The 13,786-nt window shown below is 49.8% G+C and overlaps 1 protein-coding gene across 2 annotated transcripts in view; it reads right to left on the bottom strand.

The window, feature by feature from the left end:
* lpin2 (lipin 2) overlaps positions 1-3,162 on the bottom strand; it is a 148,442-nt gene extending 145,280 nt beyond the window's left edge. Inside the window, exon 1 of one of the 2 annotated variants that reach the window (XM_072467905.1) lies at positions 3,029-3,162. The gene's annotated coding sequence lies outside the window, so the exon portion shown is untranslated. Of the gene's footprint in view, positions 1-2,558; positions 2,715-3,028 lie in introns of those variants that run through there. The other variant, XM_072467906.1, reaches the window with a different exon arrangement.
* Between the last annotated feature and the right edge of the window lie 10,624 nt (positions 3,163-13,786).

Here is a 13,786-nt window from a genome sequence, read left to right on the forward strand (position 1 = left end):
CCTCCCGCTTTTGGTCTTCTCGCCGGAATCCGATTTGCCCACTCCACCTCCATGGGGCCCGCAGGGGCCTCGGCTCCCATCAACGAGCTTAGCATCTTACTTGCGTACTCTCCACAGTCCACTCCTTCCACACCCTCAGGGAGACCTAGTATCCGAAGGTTCTTCCTTCGTGCTCCGTTTTCTAGGGCCTCGATCCTTTCAGTACACTTTTTATGAAGTGCCTCGTGCGTCTGAGTCTTAACCGCCAGGCCCAGGATCTCGTCCTCAATATCTGTCACCTTCTGCTCCACCACGCGGAGCTCTGTCTCCTGGGTCTTTAATGTCTCCTTGAGCCCCTCAATTGCCTGTAGCATCGGGGTCAGCACCTCCCTCTTCAGCAGCTCCACGCACCGTCTCACGATCTCATCCTGCTCAGGCCCCAATGTCGCCTGCGCTTTCTCCGCCGCCATCTTGTATTTCTCTCCCTCTGACCTTTTGTTCGATGATTCCTCGGGCTGCAGCCGCCGCCGCCGGGTTCTTTCTTCTTCGTTCGGGGGGGGGAAAGAGACTCCCTTCCCTCACACCCCACACCGGGTCGCGTCGTCGAAAAATTCCCCGTTGGGGCTCTTAAAAGAGCCCGAAGGTCCGTCGGAGCCGCTGAAACGTGCGGCTAGCTCGGCATCACCGCAACCGGAAGTCCGAGAATTCTAAGCTCTAACTTTCTATTGCAAATTACGTTTAAGAGACAATTAATGTGCAAATCCAACGAGCTGTTAAAAATAATCTGATGGCTAAGGGTAAAATTCTGCTTCTACGAAGCAAACTCTGGGAGCCAAATAAGTTGGCTAGCAAGCTCTAGAGATTTGCAACTCTTCTTACCCCGAATTGTGCATCAAAATGGTTCACGAGCTTGACACTTTTCCCAGGAAAATTTTCACATTAAATCAAAATTTTAAACAAGAAATTACATGCACTCGAGGGGATGTCTGGTGAGACCTGGGACTGCTCCCCTCCTGAAATGTCAAAACATAAATCAGCCACCTAAAGTCCTGAGAGATACTCACTTACATTCACACAATCTAAGAGCTCTACCTTTGGTAAATTGCTTTGTCCTCTTCTTGGGAGTCAACACACTCATTCAGATCCTTACTTGGACAGACCTTGCTCACAAAAATACCATTACATTTTAATCCAGAGGAAACAAGAGAATGGTTGACTGATTTCTAAGCAATGCTACACAATTTGTAATGAGACAAAGCAAAAATGGTCATGCATCAATACCAAATATTCAGGACTATCTGACAACCAAATTGCCAAAATAATGGCATTTCAGATTCAGAGAAAATACTTCAACTATGACTGCAATCAATGCAAAATTAAGCACGAGGTTCCCAGAATTCCTTATCCTGCATTTTTTTTTTATACACACAGGCCATGAACCCTAATTGAGATTGAAAATTGGAAACAAACAACAAACTCTACATCAATCTGATCACATATCAAACACATGCAGAACATCAGCAGCCCAATGTCAGAACTGGATTCACTTTTGTGCAAGCTGTTCACAAGTCACTTACTTGGCTTATAGCACATTATTATTGAGGCATATGTAAACTGCTGCACATTTGAAATACTATTCATAATTACAAACATTACAAGTTCACATGGTATTAAAACAAATTTATAGAGTGGAAAATAGCAAACAAGCTATGAATCAACAGAACGCAACTTACGATATTTCACTCTGAGTTAAGTCAAAGGAGATCAAGCGTGTTGGGAACTCTTCAAATATAAAACACCCTCAATCCTTAGGATTAATTATATCTCTTTACTATTTCCCCCAGGAAGATTTTGGTTCATACACTGTTGAAACTAGTTTCTCTGCAACAATTTCCATTTACTACTCCCCTCTCGAAAGCCCCATGGCATTACTCTATCGTTAACAGCAAGCCTCTGTTGCCATAAACAGATGGCAATTCCTTAGCTGGACAACAAATACCATACCGAAAGTCTTTATAATTGTGAGTTTTCACTCGGGCTGCCCTATCTGGCATCTGCAAACAAGAACTTCCACCTGGGATTACTGATTTGCAATTGATGCTAGGGACCCTGCTGCTTCCACCGCACAGCCAGTCTAAGCCACACACACACATGCACACGAGATCAACTCTAATTGCCTCTTGCGGCTCCAGCTGAGAGCACCAACACAGTAGTGACAAATGATTTTCTCAATGAAGGATAAGAAAAAGTCAGGTATGAGAATGTTGTATATCGACTCTTGTATAAAGGAGGAATGCGATAATTGGGCGAACTGTCTGTACAGTAAGGGAATCAAGTCTGAAAATGTTTCTCTGCCTATTCACAGCCCTAAGTATTTAATTGACGGTAATGTAATTGTTTGGTTCCAGCAAAAAAGAAATCAATGTAACGGACGATCGCAGTGATCAAGACACGTGTCATCTGTAAGACTGCTGCCATATCTGAATAAAATATGAACATAACTGTGAGGATTGGTGCGTTTGACCCGCAGCCTGCGAAGATACAAACACGAACTTGAAAAACAGAAATCATAACTTAACTGTAATAAATGCATAAATGCGTTTTCCGAATACCGAACCGTGTACTGAAAAGGTGCCATCTTAACCACGCAGAAGAAAGTAATAACCAGTATCACTGAGCACACGTTCACTGGATCGATAGCCCCTGGTACAGAGAGACCGGTGTGAGAGGGTGCGTGTGCATCCCGAAAGAGTGAATTGTTGAGGTGGCACCCGGCAACAGCTCGGGCGGGGCGGGGCGCCGGGGGGGGTAAGAAAGACAGCTAACTCCTTACCTTTGCGGGGGGCGGGGGGGGACAGTGAAAACGATGAGAGTGAAGTGAATGTAAAGCAAAATGAAACTGAACTATGCAAGATTTTAAAATAAATTTGGGGGGGGAAAGAGGGCTGGTGCTGCCTATCGGGTTGGGGAAAAGCGAGAGTGATGGGAACCGTTAGCCCGGCCACTGAGACTGAGTTGCTGGCTGGGGAGGGAGCCGGGTCTCTCTTACCTTGGCTGGGGAGAGGGGGGGGGATGCTGTGGGAAGTTCTCTGTTCAGGGCTGCGAGCCGCCGCTCCAACACCAGCGAAAGTGATACATTGGCTTCGGAACCTTCTGTTTCCTGTTCGCTTTCCGATGCTCACGTGACCCGCTGCTCGCTCTGGCTCCGCGTGTGGGGGGTGTGCGCGTGCGCCCGGCCGGCTGAGCGCGGGCGGGGTGGGGTAGAATGTTGTCTTAGCTCTTCCAGCTGCACGGCTGCAGCCTGGTGATGTGGAATTATTATGTCAATGTGTGCGAGAGAGAGGGTCTGTTTACGCGCCCCCCCCCCAAAAAAAAACTTTTTCTTTATAAACGCCATGCAAGTTCTGGCAATTAAAAATGACCACGGGTGAGTAAACAAGTGAGCGTGTGTCACTTGGCACCGTTAAATCCTTGTTCACCCGTCCTATCCGTGATGAACAAAATGCATGAGATAGGTGAGAGGATAACACGTTGAATTTGTGTAAGGTATTTTAGTTCAGCCTCAAATGTTTACGAGACTTGAAGAAAGGCCGAAGACATTAACGAGGGGGGTAGAAAAGATTCACCAGTGTTTCCATGGGTGAGGAACTTCAGTTATGAAGATAAATTGGAGAGGTTATGACCGTTTTCCTTGGAGAAAAGAAGGTTGTGAGGCAGTTGTGTAGTAGAAAATTTTGAGGTGCAGGAGTTCAAAGAAAATACCTTGCCATTTAATTTCCAAATCCATATTGTTTTCCGACGTATTAATCATTTGAGTCCCCAAAAATCAGTAAGCTTTTTTTTTAAAGGTGAAAAATATGAATTCCGGTGGGCAGTCGGCATCTAATTTTGAACTGTGTAGTTTTTTTGTAATCATTAGTCTTTAGAGCAACTAGAATTTCACTATGCAACATTTTACAGGTGCGGTCTCTGTTATCCAAAAACAGATATTTCGGATCTGGCAGACAAGACTAGGCATTATATTGACATAAGCCGAAGCTGACAAAAGTCAATAAAATGGCTAGAAAAGTAATGTTTCATTGAATAATAAATGTAGGGCATCTATAACGAGCCATAGAACTCCACAGCACAGAAAAGCCCTTTCAACCCATCACGCCTTCGCTAGTCAAAAACAACCACCTAACTATTTCAATCTCATTTTCCAGCACTTTGTCCAGCCTTGTATGCCTTGTCATCACAATGTGCACATCTAAATACTTCCTAAAACTAAATACTTCCTAAAATACTTTGTGGGTCTCTGCCTCTCACCACCCTCTGGGTAAAAAGGTTTTTCTTCATATTCCCTCTAAACCCCTTGCCCCTCACGTTAAATCTATGATCCCTGATCATTGATCCCTCCATCAAGTGGAAAAGTTTCTTCCTGTCTACCCTATCTTTGCCTGTCAATTTTATACATCTCAATCATGTCCCCCCTCAGTCTCCTCTGCTCCAAGGAAAACAGCCCCAGTCTATCCAATCTCTCTTTATAACTAAAACTCTCCAGCCCAGGCAACATCCTGGTAAATCTTCTCTGCACCCATTCCAGTGTCATCACATCCCTCCTATAACGTGGAATACAGAACTGCACACAATACTCCAGCTGTGATCTGACAAACGTTTATAGCGGTCCAGCATAACTTACCTATTCTTAAACTCTATGCCTTGACTAACAAAGACAAGTATACCATATGCCTTCTTAAACATTTTATCCACCAGCCCTGAACCTTGTGACAGGGTCCTGCAGTTTGTCATGAATTCCCTTGCCTTGTTTGTCCTGCCCAAGTGCATTGCCTCGCACTTATTCAGATTGAATTCCATTTGCTACTTATCAGTCTATCTGACCAGCCCATCTATATCCTCCCTTAATCTAAGGCTATCCTCCTCATTATTTACCACCCCACCAATTTTTGTGTCGTCTGCAAATTTACCGATGAACCGTCCTACATTCAAGTCTAAATCATTTATTTAAACCACAAACAGCAAAGGCCCCAACACTGATCCCTGCAGGACCCCAGTGGACACAGGCTTCCAATCAGAAAAACACCCCTCGACCATCACCCTCTACTTCCTGCCACTCAGCCACTTCTGGATCCAATTGAGTTGCAACCCATGGCACCATCTGCGATGCTTCTTGTAAGAGAGGGTTCAGACTTCAGAGTATCGATGTGTTCTGCTGGGAGGCATTCTTGAATAGTTGTTCCGGGGGGGTTGGGGGAGTAAATAGCGAAAATGGTTTTCTTCACCATGTGTTTAGTAAGGGGCATACATTTTTTTTTTGAAAAATATTTTATTGAGGCATTTATATTTTAAATTTTAACAAAATGGACAGCAACATCCCCGCCCCCCCCCCCCCAAACCAGCCACCATGGCTTTACATAACCAGTACCCCAAACAACTCCCCACGACCTGCTCCCACTTAGCCCAACTCCCACTGCCTCACACTTTTCACCCCCCCCCACTGCTGTCAGCTTAATTTTTCCCAAAGAAGTTGATAAACAGCTGCCACTTCTGAGCAAACCCTTCCACCGAGTCCCTCAAGACAAACTTTATTTTCTCTAGCCTGAGAAGTCCCGCCAGGTGACTCACCCACACCCCTGACTTTGGGGGGGGGGGGGGGGGTCCGAGTCACTCCATTCTAACGAGATCCGTCTCCGGACTACCGGAGAGGCAAAGGCAAAGATATCGGCCTCTCTCGGCCCCTGGACTCTTCTGACACACCAAAAATCGCCACCTCTGGACTCGGGACCACCCTCACTTCCAGAACCTCCGACATAACATCGGAAAACCCTGCCAGAATCCCCCAAGCTTTGGACACGCCCAGAACAGGTGGACATGGTTCACAGGCCCACCGTCCACACCTACCCTCCACCCTTTCAAAAAACCTGCTCATCCAGGCCACAGTCATATGTGCCCTGTGGACCATCTTAAACTGAATAAGGCTCAGCATGGTGCATGACGAGGATGCATTAACTCCTCAGAGCATCCTCCCACAGCCCAGCCTCCAACTCCGTGACCAACTCTTCGTCCCACTTACACGTCACCTTCCCTTTCGGGGCTCCCTCCCAGTCCATCAGCTCATTATAAATTTCAGACACCTTCCTCTCCCCTACCCCCAATTTTGATAGCACCTTATCTTGTAGCCCCTGGGGTGGCAGGTGCGAAAAGATCGATACTTGCCTGTGCACAAAGTCCCCCACCTGCAAATACCGGAACCATTCCAATCGAGCAGCTCAAATTCCTCCTTGAGGTCTTCCAAACAAGGAAAGCCACCATCGATGAACAAATCCCCAAACTGCTCGATCCCACCCACTGCCACCCCAAAACCCCCCATCCATCCCCTCTGGAACAAACCAGTGATTGCCACATATTGGTGCCCAAACTTCCAGCCCCAGGTGCTGCCGCCACTGTCCCCACACCCTCAGAGCCGTCGCCACTACTGGGCTTGTGGACTACCTGGCCAGCAAGAATGGCAGAGGCGCCGTTAACAATGCCCCAAAACCCATGTCCTTACATGAAGCTACCTCCATCCGCTTCAAGACCAACCACATCCCACTAACCATTTGCTGACCATCGCTATGTTTGTCACCCAGTAGTAATTTATGAAGTTCGGGAAAGCCAACCACCCCCCTGAGCACCACTCCAACAGCACCTTCTTCACCCGTGGGGTTTTACCCGCCCACACATAACGTGAAATCACCGTGTTCACCCTCCTAAAAAAAGCCTTGGGGAAAAAAATCAGGAGGCCCTGAAACACGAGCAAGAGCCATCAACTTTACCATTTGAACCCTCTCCGCCAATGACAACTGAAGCGCATCCCACCTCCTAAAGTCCCCCTTATCTGCTCTACCAACCGAGCCAAATTCAACTTATGAAGCTGCTCCCACCCGTGCGCCATCTGAATGCCCAAGTACCAAAAGCTCCCCTCCCCGCCACCTTAAACGGCATCTCCCCCAATCTCCTCTCCTGCCTCCTCGCCTGGGTCAGAAAGATCCCACTCTTCTCCATGTTCAATTTATACCCTGAAAACCAGCCAAATGTCTCCAAGATCCCCATAATCCCCCCAATACCTCCCAGCGGGTCCGAAATGTACAGCAACAAATCATTCAAATAAAGTGAGACGCCCTGCTCCACGCTCCCCCCCCCCCCCATACTATCTCCTGTCAGTCCCTTGATGCTCTCAATATCATTGCCAGTGGCTCTATAGCCAAGGAAAAGAGCAATGGGGAGACTGGACATCCCTGCATTGTCCCCCAAAGCAGCCTGAAATAATCCGAGCTCACCCACTTGCCACAGCAGTCGGACCCAATCCAAAAATCCCTGTCCAAACCTAAACTGCCCCAGCACCTCCCACAAATATTCCCATTCCACCCGATCGAAGGCCATCTCCGCATCCATGGTGACCACCACATCCATATCCCATCCCTTGGGGGGCATCATTATCACATTCAATAATCTCCTAATGTTAGCCGACAGATGCCTCCCCTTCACAAATCCCGCTTGGTCCTCCCCTATCACCCCTGGCACACAGTCCTCAATTCTCGAGGCCAAGATCTTGGCCAGTAACTTAGTGTCCATGTTCAATAGCGAGATAGGCCTATAGAACATAGAGAACACAGTTCAGAAGGAGGTCATTCGGCCCAGCTAGTCTGCACCGACCCACTTAAGCCCTCACTTCCACCCCATCCCCGTAACCCAATAACCCTTCCTAACCCTTTTGGTCACCAAGGGCAATTTATCATGGCCAATCCACCTAACCTGCACGTCTCTGGACTGTGGGAGGAAACCGGAGCACCCGGAGGAAACCCACGCAGACACGGGGAGAACGTACAAACTTCCACACAGACAGTGACCCAGCGGGAATCGAATCTGGGACCTTGGCGCTGTGAAGCCAGAGTGCTATCCACTTGTGCTACCGTGCTGCCCATAGTACCCACTCAACTCTGGATCCTGTCCCGTTTTAGAATTAAGGAGATTGAATCGTATGATAATATTGAGGGGAGCACCCCCCCGCTCCCTAGCTTCGGATGTTTGCTCTTCCCAATTACAGCCAATTTACTGTTGTGTGTGCCAACTCATTGGCACAACCAAGGACAGTCAACCCATCCTTAGCATCCTTAACACCTATTGGTACACTCTCCTCAATTGTTACTTGTGTTTTCTTTGGGGCACATCACCAGAACAGACTCATTTCGTCAGCACTGTAAATTTTTTCAGGCAAAAGGTTTTCATCTGAAGTTAGTATAGCAATGTCATCAATAGATTTCCCAACAGCCTCATGGTCTGCAGAGGCTTTTTCACTCCAAACTTTTAAAAACGTGATTCCATGATACTTCTTGATTTTCTGCAACAAATACTTCACAATAGTTTCCACAACGGATCCCATTCCACATAATAATAATTGTCACAAGTAGATTTACATTAACACTGCAACAAAGTTACTGTGAAAAGCCCCTAGTCACCACATTCCGGCGCCTGTTTGAATACACACAGCTGGTATGGGAATTGAACCTGTGCTGCTGGCCTTGTTCTGCCTTACAAACCAGTTGTCTAGCCTACTGAGCTAAGCCAAGCTCTATTGTGCTAGATGGAGAGGCCGGTCTTGTCGTTAGAGTCCTCTGCCGATCAGGATGTGACATATGATCCCAATGTAACAGGGTGGTGGGCGGGGGGGGGGCTGTTGATGTAGTCAGACAAACATGAGTGCTGATACTTGGCTTATGAACATTCTTGAGCATGTTCACGTTACAATTAAGTTCATTTGACTGAATCCTCGCTCACATTCTGTACTGCCTGGAATTACTTGTGTGCAATTTATTAATGGTCATAAATCCTGGGAATACATTGTCCAGTTTCCTCCACATTATCTCTGAGTGCATTGATTATGGAAATAAATGACAATTTCACCACTTGCAGAGAGAAGCTATTGTCAAGTCTCCGTAACCTGATGGGATTTCAGCTGGCCAATATTCTTTGTCAAGAGCATGCAATGGTCGATCAGAGATGCTTAACTGGATTGGACTGCAGAGGCTAACAAGAGCCTTTCAAATACATGATTGTGAACATTTGATTTTCTAAATTATTGGTTAGAAACTGCTGATGCTGATAACCTTCTGGCGTATCGCCAGAGCAGACTCATTTCATCAGCACTGTAAATGTTTTCAGCAAATAGGTTTTCATCTGAAGTTAGCATAGCAAACTCATCAATAGATTTTCCAACAGCCTCATCGTTTGCAGAGGCTTTATCATCCCAAACTTTCAAAAACATGATTCCATGGCACTTCTTGAATTTCTGCAACCAACACTTCACAATAGTTTCCACAACGGATCCTGTTCCACATTGTGCTACAGGGAGAGGCTTGAGTCCTCTGCTGACCAGTAATGTCAGGGACAGGGTAGGGTGGCCCCCTGGCCCTTCCCCTGGAACGTGGGCAACTTGGCATTACCAGACTGCCACCTTGGCACTGTCACCCTGGCATTGCCAAGGTGCCCAGGTGGCACTGCAAAGCCAGCAGAGGCACTGCCTGAGCGCCAGGGTGCTTGGGTCCCAGGGTGGCACTGCCAATGGTCACAGACTGTGTCATAGAGTCTTGGATCCCAATGTATCAGGAGGGGGTGGGGGTTATCCATATAGCCTGACAAAGATGAGTGCTCTCGAATGAAACCATTCAAAAAATTTTCCATGTGTGACTGTAACTTTGACCTCAGGTGTGATCTAACGGAAAGGTTTTTCAGTATAATTTGTGGCAGGCTTTGCTTGGAGGTTCCTGCCAGCTGTTTGGCGAGTTCCCCACCAGTATTTAATCACACCTAGTCACAGTTTTGGGCCGTGGGGAGTTTCTCCCCTGCCAAGCCCAGGCTTAGAATTATTTTCATCACTGGGGAGCTGAACTCGCTGGCCAGACTGGCTCTTCAGAGATTGTGCCACCATTTTGAAAGGATGCCCTCATCTCTGGGAAGACGTCTGAGTCCCCCCATACCCCACACCCATGGGCAATGTCACCCCCCACACACATGGGGATTACCACCCCCCCCCCCAAGTGCTGACACCCTGCTATGGGGTCACTGAGGACCCCCCTTTTCAGGCATTCCCACACCCTCTTTTGGGTCCCCCTCCTCCAGGACCCCCACCCTTCACCTCCCCAACCTTGCAGGGATGCCTTCATATCCACCCTGCCCCCCTTCCACCTTTCAGACCCCTCTTCCACCCTTCTTTCATGGGCATGGCTCTCCGAGCTCCTGACCGTTGGCAGTGCCAGGGTGACAGTGCCAAGGTGGCAGCCTGGCAGTGCCAAGTTACCCACAATCCAGGGATAAGGACCATTGGGCCACTCTGTCCTGTCACTGACCATCCAGGGGCCTAGATGGTCCAGGTGACCCCCAGGTGCCATTCCAACTTGTCCACATTTGTGTGGAACAATACTGAACGGCACCCGGCTGAGGACCCTCTGGGGAAACCATTGGATGCCTGGGGGATGGGGGGGGGGGGGGCGGAAGGAGAAGGGGTGAAGGGAGGATGGGAGGAGATGGAGGGGGAACAAGGAGGAGGGGTGAAAGATGGAGAGTGGGGCGAGGAGAGAAAGGGAAGGGATGGGGAAATGAAGGAGGGGAGGGAGGGGGGAGTGGGAATGAGGAAAGAGTGGACAAGTGGAGAGAAGAAGTGGGGGGGGGAGAGACGGGAGCAGGCAGTGGGGTGGGAGAAGGGTGATGGAGAGGGAGAGAGAGGAGGACCGGGAAGAGATGGAGAGAGGGATGGGAGGACATGAATGAGAGGGGAGATATGGGGGTGAATGAGGGAGGCAAAGGTGTGTACAAGGAAAATGAGTGAATTGTGAGGAGGAGGGCTGGGAGTGGGGGCAATAAGATGGAGGTGGGAGGGGATGGGGGAGCGTGGGGAGCTGGATGAAAGGTGAAGTGGGGAGAGAGGGAAAAGATAGGGAGGGAAGGACAGGGGCAGGGCAGAAGGGAGATTGGTGGAAGAGTTAGAGGGGAATGGGGACAGAGGAGGAGGACCGAGAGAGAAGGGGAAGGAGAGAAAGAGGTAGGGGAGACAGGGAGAGGGGAGGGCAGAAAGGGGGAGGGGTGGCTGCTGGAAGAAACGTGGAGAAATGGGGGAGGGAAGAAAGGGGGAAGGAGGTGAAAGGGGGAGAGGGAGATGGAGAGAGGTGGAAAGGGGAGAAAAGGGTTGGGGAGAGAGGGGGTGGAGAGAGGGGGAGACAAGTAGGAGGGGAGGGGGAGAGAGGGGGAGACAAGTAGGAGGGGAGGGGGAGACAGGGAGGAGGGGAGGGGAAAGAGGGGGAGACAGGGAGGAGGGAGAGAGAGGAATGAGGGGAAGGGGGGAGGGAAGAAAGGTCATAGAAAGGAGGATGGGAGAAGGGGAGGGGGTAAGGGGGAGAGGTGGGGCATTGAGAAAGGCATAGCGGAGAGGGAGAGAGGGGAGAAAGATGGCAGGAGAGAAGGGAGAGAGGCAAGTCAGAGGGAGAATATGGATGGAGGAGCAGGGAGAGATTGGTGAAGGAGAGAGGGGTAGAGGAGGTGGGGAGAGAGGAAGAAAGGAGGGATCAATAAGGGGGAATGAGGGAGGTAGTGGGAGAATGGGGTGTTGGAGAGGGGGAATGGTGAGTGTTGGAGGAAGGGGAAGCAAGGAGAAGGGAGGGAATGGGGCAATAGACGGGAACACGGATAGAGATGGAGGGGAGGAGGATGAGAAAGGGGAGGGGGAAGATTGGACAGTGGAGAGAGGGGATGAGGGGGACAGGAAGGGGACAGAGTGAAGAAGTAAAGTGGGGAGTGCGGTGGGAGCGATGAGGGAGAATGGGGAAGGGGAGGGTGGGGAAGGCAAGGCGGTGGGGGAGGGTGGGGAAGGCGAGGCGGTTGGGAGGGTGGGGAAGGCGAGGCGGTGGGAGAGGGTGGGGAAGGCGAGGTGGTGGGGGAGGATGGGGAGAGGGTGGGGAAGGCGAGGCGGTGGGGGAGGATGGGGAGGGTGGGGAAGGCGAGGCGGTGGGAGGGTGGGGAAGGCGAGGCGGTGGGGGAGGGTGGGGAAGGCGAGGCGGTGGGGGAGGGTGGGGAAGGTTAGGGAGTTGGGGAGATGGGGGGATGGAGGAGAAGGAGGAAGGGCAGGGAGGAGGGAGGGAGTGGGTGGAGTAGAGTGTGGAGGGGGAGAGGCGGGACAGGGAGGCATTTGGTGGAAGAAGGGCGAGAGTGGAAGTTCAGGGGGAAGGAGTGGGAGGGGTGAGAGATGGAGAGTGGGAAGTGGAGAGAAAGGGTAGGGATGGTGTAGTGTAGGAGATGGGGAGGGGAGGAGGTAAGAGGGATGGAGTGGGGGAAGAGATGGAAGGAAGAGAGAGAGGGGAGAGGGATGGGATGGGAAGAGAGTGGGGCGGAAGAAGGATGATGGAGGAGGGGAGAGAGGGGGAGTAAGAGAGGGGGGAGAGAGGAGGACCAGGAGAGAGGGGAAAGCGGAGGGATCTGGTGAGAGGAGGAGGGGGAGCAAGTGGGAGGGGTGAGTAATGTAGAAGGGGAGTTGACAGTGACGGGAGAGGGTAGAGGTGGGGGGAGAGAGAGGGAAGAGAGTGGAGGGGAAGTGGAGAGAGGGGATGGGGGAGCGAGGAGGATGGGTTAGATGGAAAGAAGGTGAGGGAAAGAAGGTGAGAGAGGAAGGATGATGCCAAGGGGAGAGGGGGAGGTGGGAAAGAGGGGAGAGGATGGAGAGGGGGAGCAGGAAATATGGGCAGGTGGGAGAAATGGAACAAGGGAGAAGCGAGGAGTGCTAGAGGAGGATGTATGTTTGGAAAAGGAATGTGTGTGGGGGAGAGAGATGGTGGGGAGGGGTGGGGAGGGACAGGGGAGAGGAGTGTGGGGAAAGACAGGGGCTGAGGGGAGGTGCGGGAGTAAGAGGTGCAGAGGGAAGATGGGGAGAGATAGGGGGAGTATATGGACAGGATTCTGCAGCCAATAGTGATAGCCCAGATGGTTGTGTTGCCTGCCTGATGCCAGGTTTCTGACATCTGCTCATGACTGGAGAGGAACTTGGAATGGGAGAGGGAGGATCCAGTTTTTGTGGTCCATATGGGAGCCAATGACATAGGCAGGATGAGGAAAGAGGTTCTGCATTGTCAGTATGAGGAGTTAGGCACCAAATTAAGAAACAGAACTTGAAAGGTAATAATCTCTGGTTTATTACCTGAGCTACATTCAAATTGGCACAGGGCAAGTAGGTGGGTGAATGTGTGGCTCAAGGATTGATGTGGGAGAAATGAGTTCCAGTTTGTGGGTCACTGGCATCAGTACTAGAGAAAGTGCGGGCTGTCTCATTGGGGTGGTCTATACGTTACTAGCAATGTTAAATTAAATTAAAAGCAAAGTAATTGCTTTTGAGTGCAACTGGTGTCAAATGAGTGCTGTTGAATGCAAATTATGTCAACATTTGTGGGCAATAATGATAGAGATAGGGTGCAGCAGGGCCATAAAGGAATTCAGTCGTGTTACAGTAAGATGTAGAGTGAGCAGTGAAAATGTTAACATATTGTGACACAAGCTAGATTAGGTAAATTTTAGTGCACATTCCCAAATAGCCAATCAGGTCACAGCTTTACTGTGATGTCACGTCAATTTTCCCCCCCACACAATTTGAAAAGGTCACAAAAATAAAAATAAATAAAAATCACTTACCTTCCCAGGATGCTCTCTGGTTCTCTCCCTGCAGATTAAAGTTACAGGCCAGAAGAAAGAGAACAAAACGGTAGGGAAAAAGCACCTTCTCCCACTGTGC

The sequence above is a fragment of the Scyliorhinus torazame genome, chromosome 11 (genome assembly GCF_047496885.1).
Source record: "Scyliorhinus torazame isolate Kashiwa2021f chromosome 11, sScyTor2.1, whole genome shotgun sequence".
NCBI classification, from domain to species: Eukaryota; Metazoa; Chordata; class Chondrichthyes; order Carcharhiniformes; family Scyliorhinidae; genus Scyliorhinus; species Scyliorhinus torazame.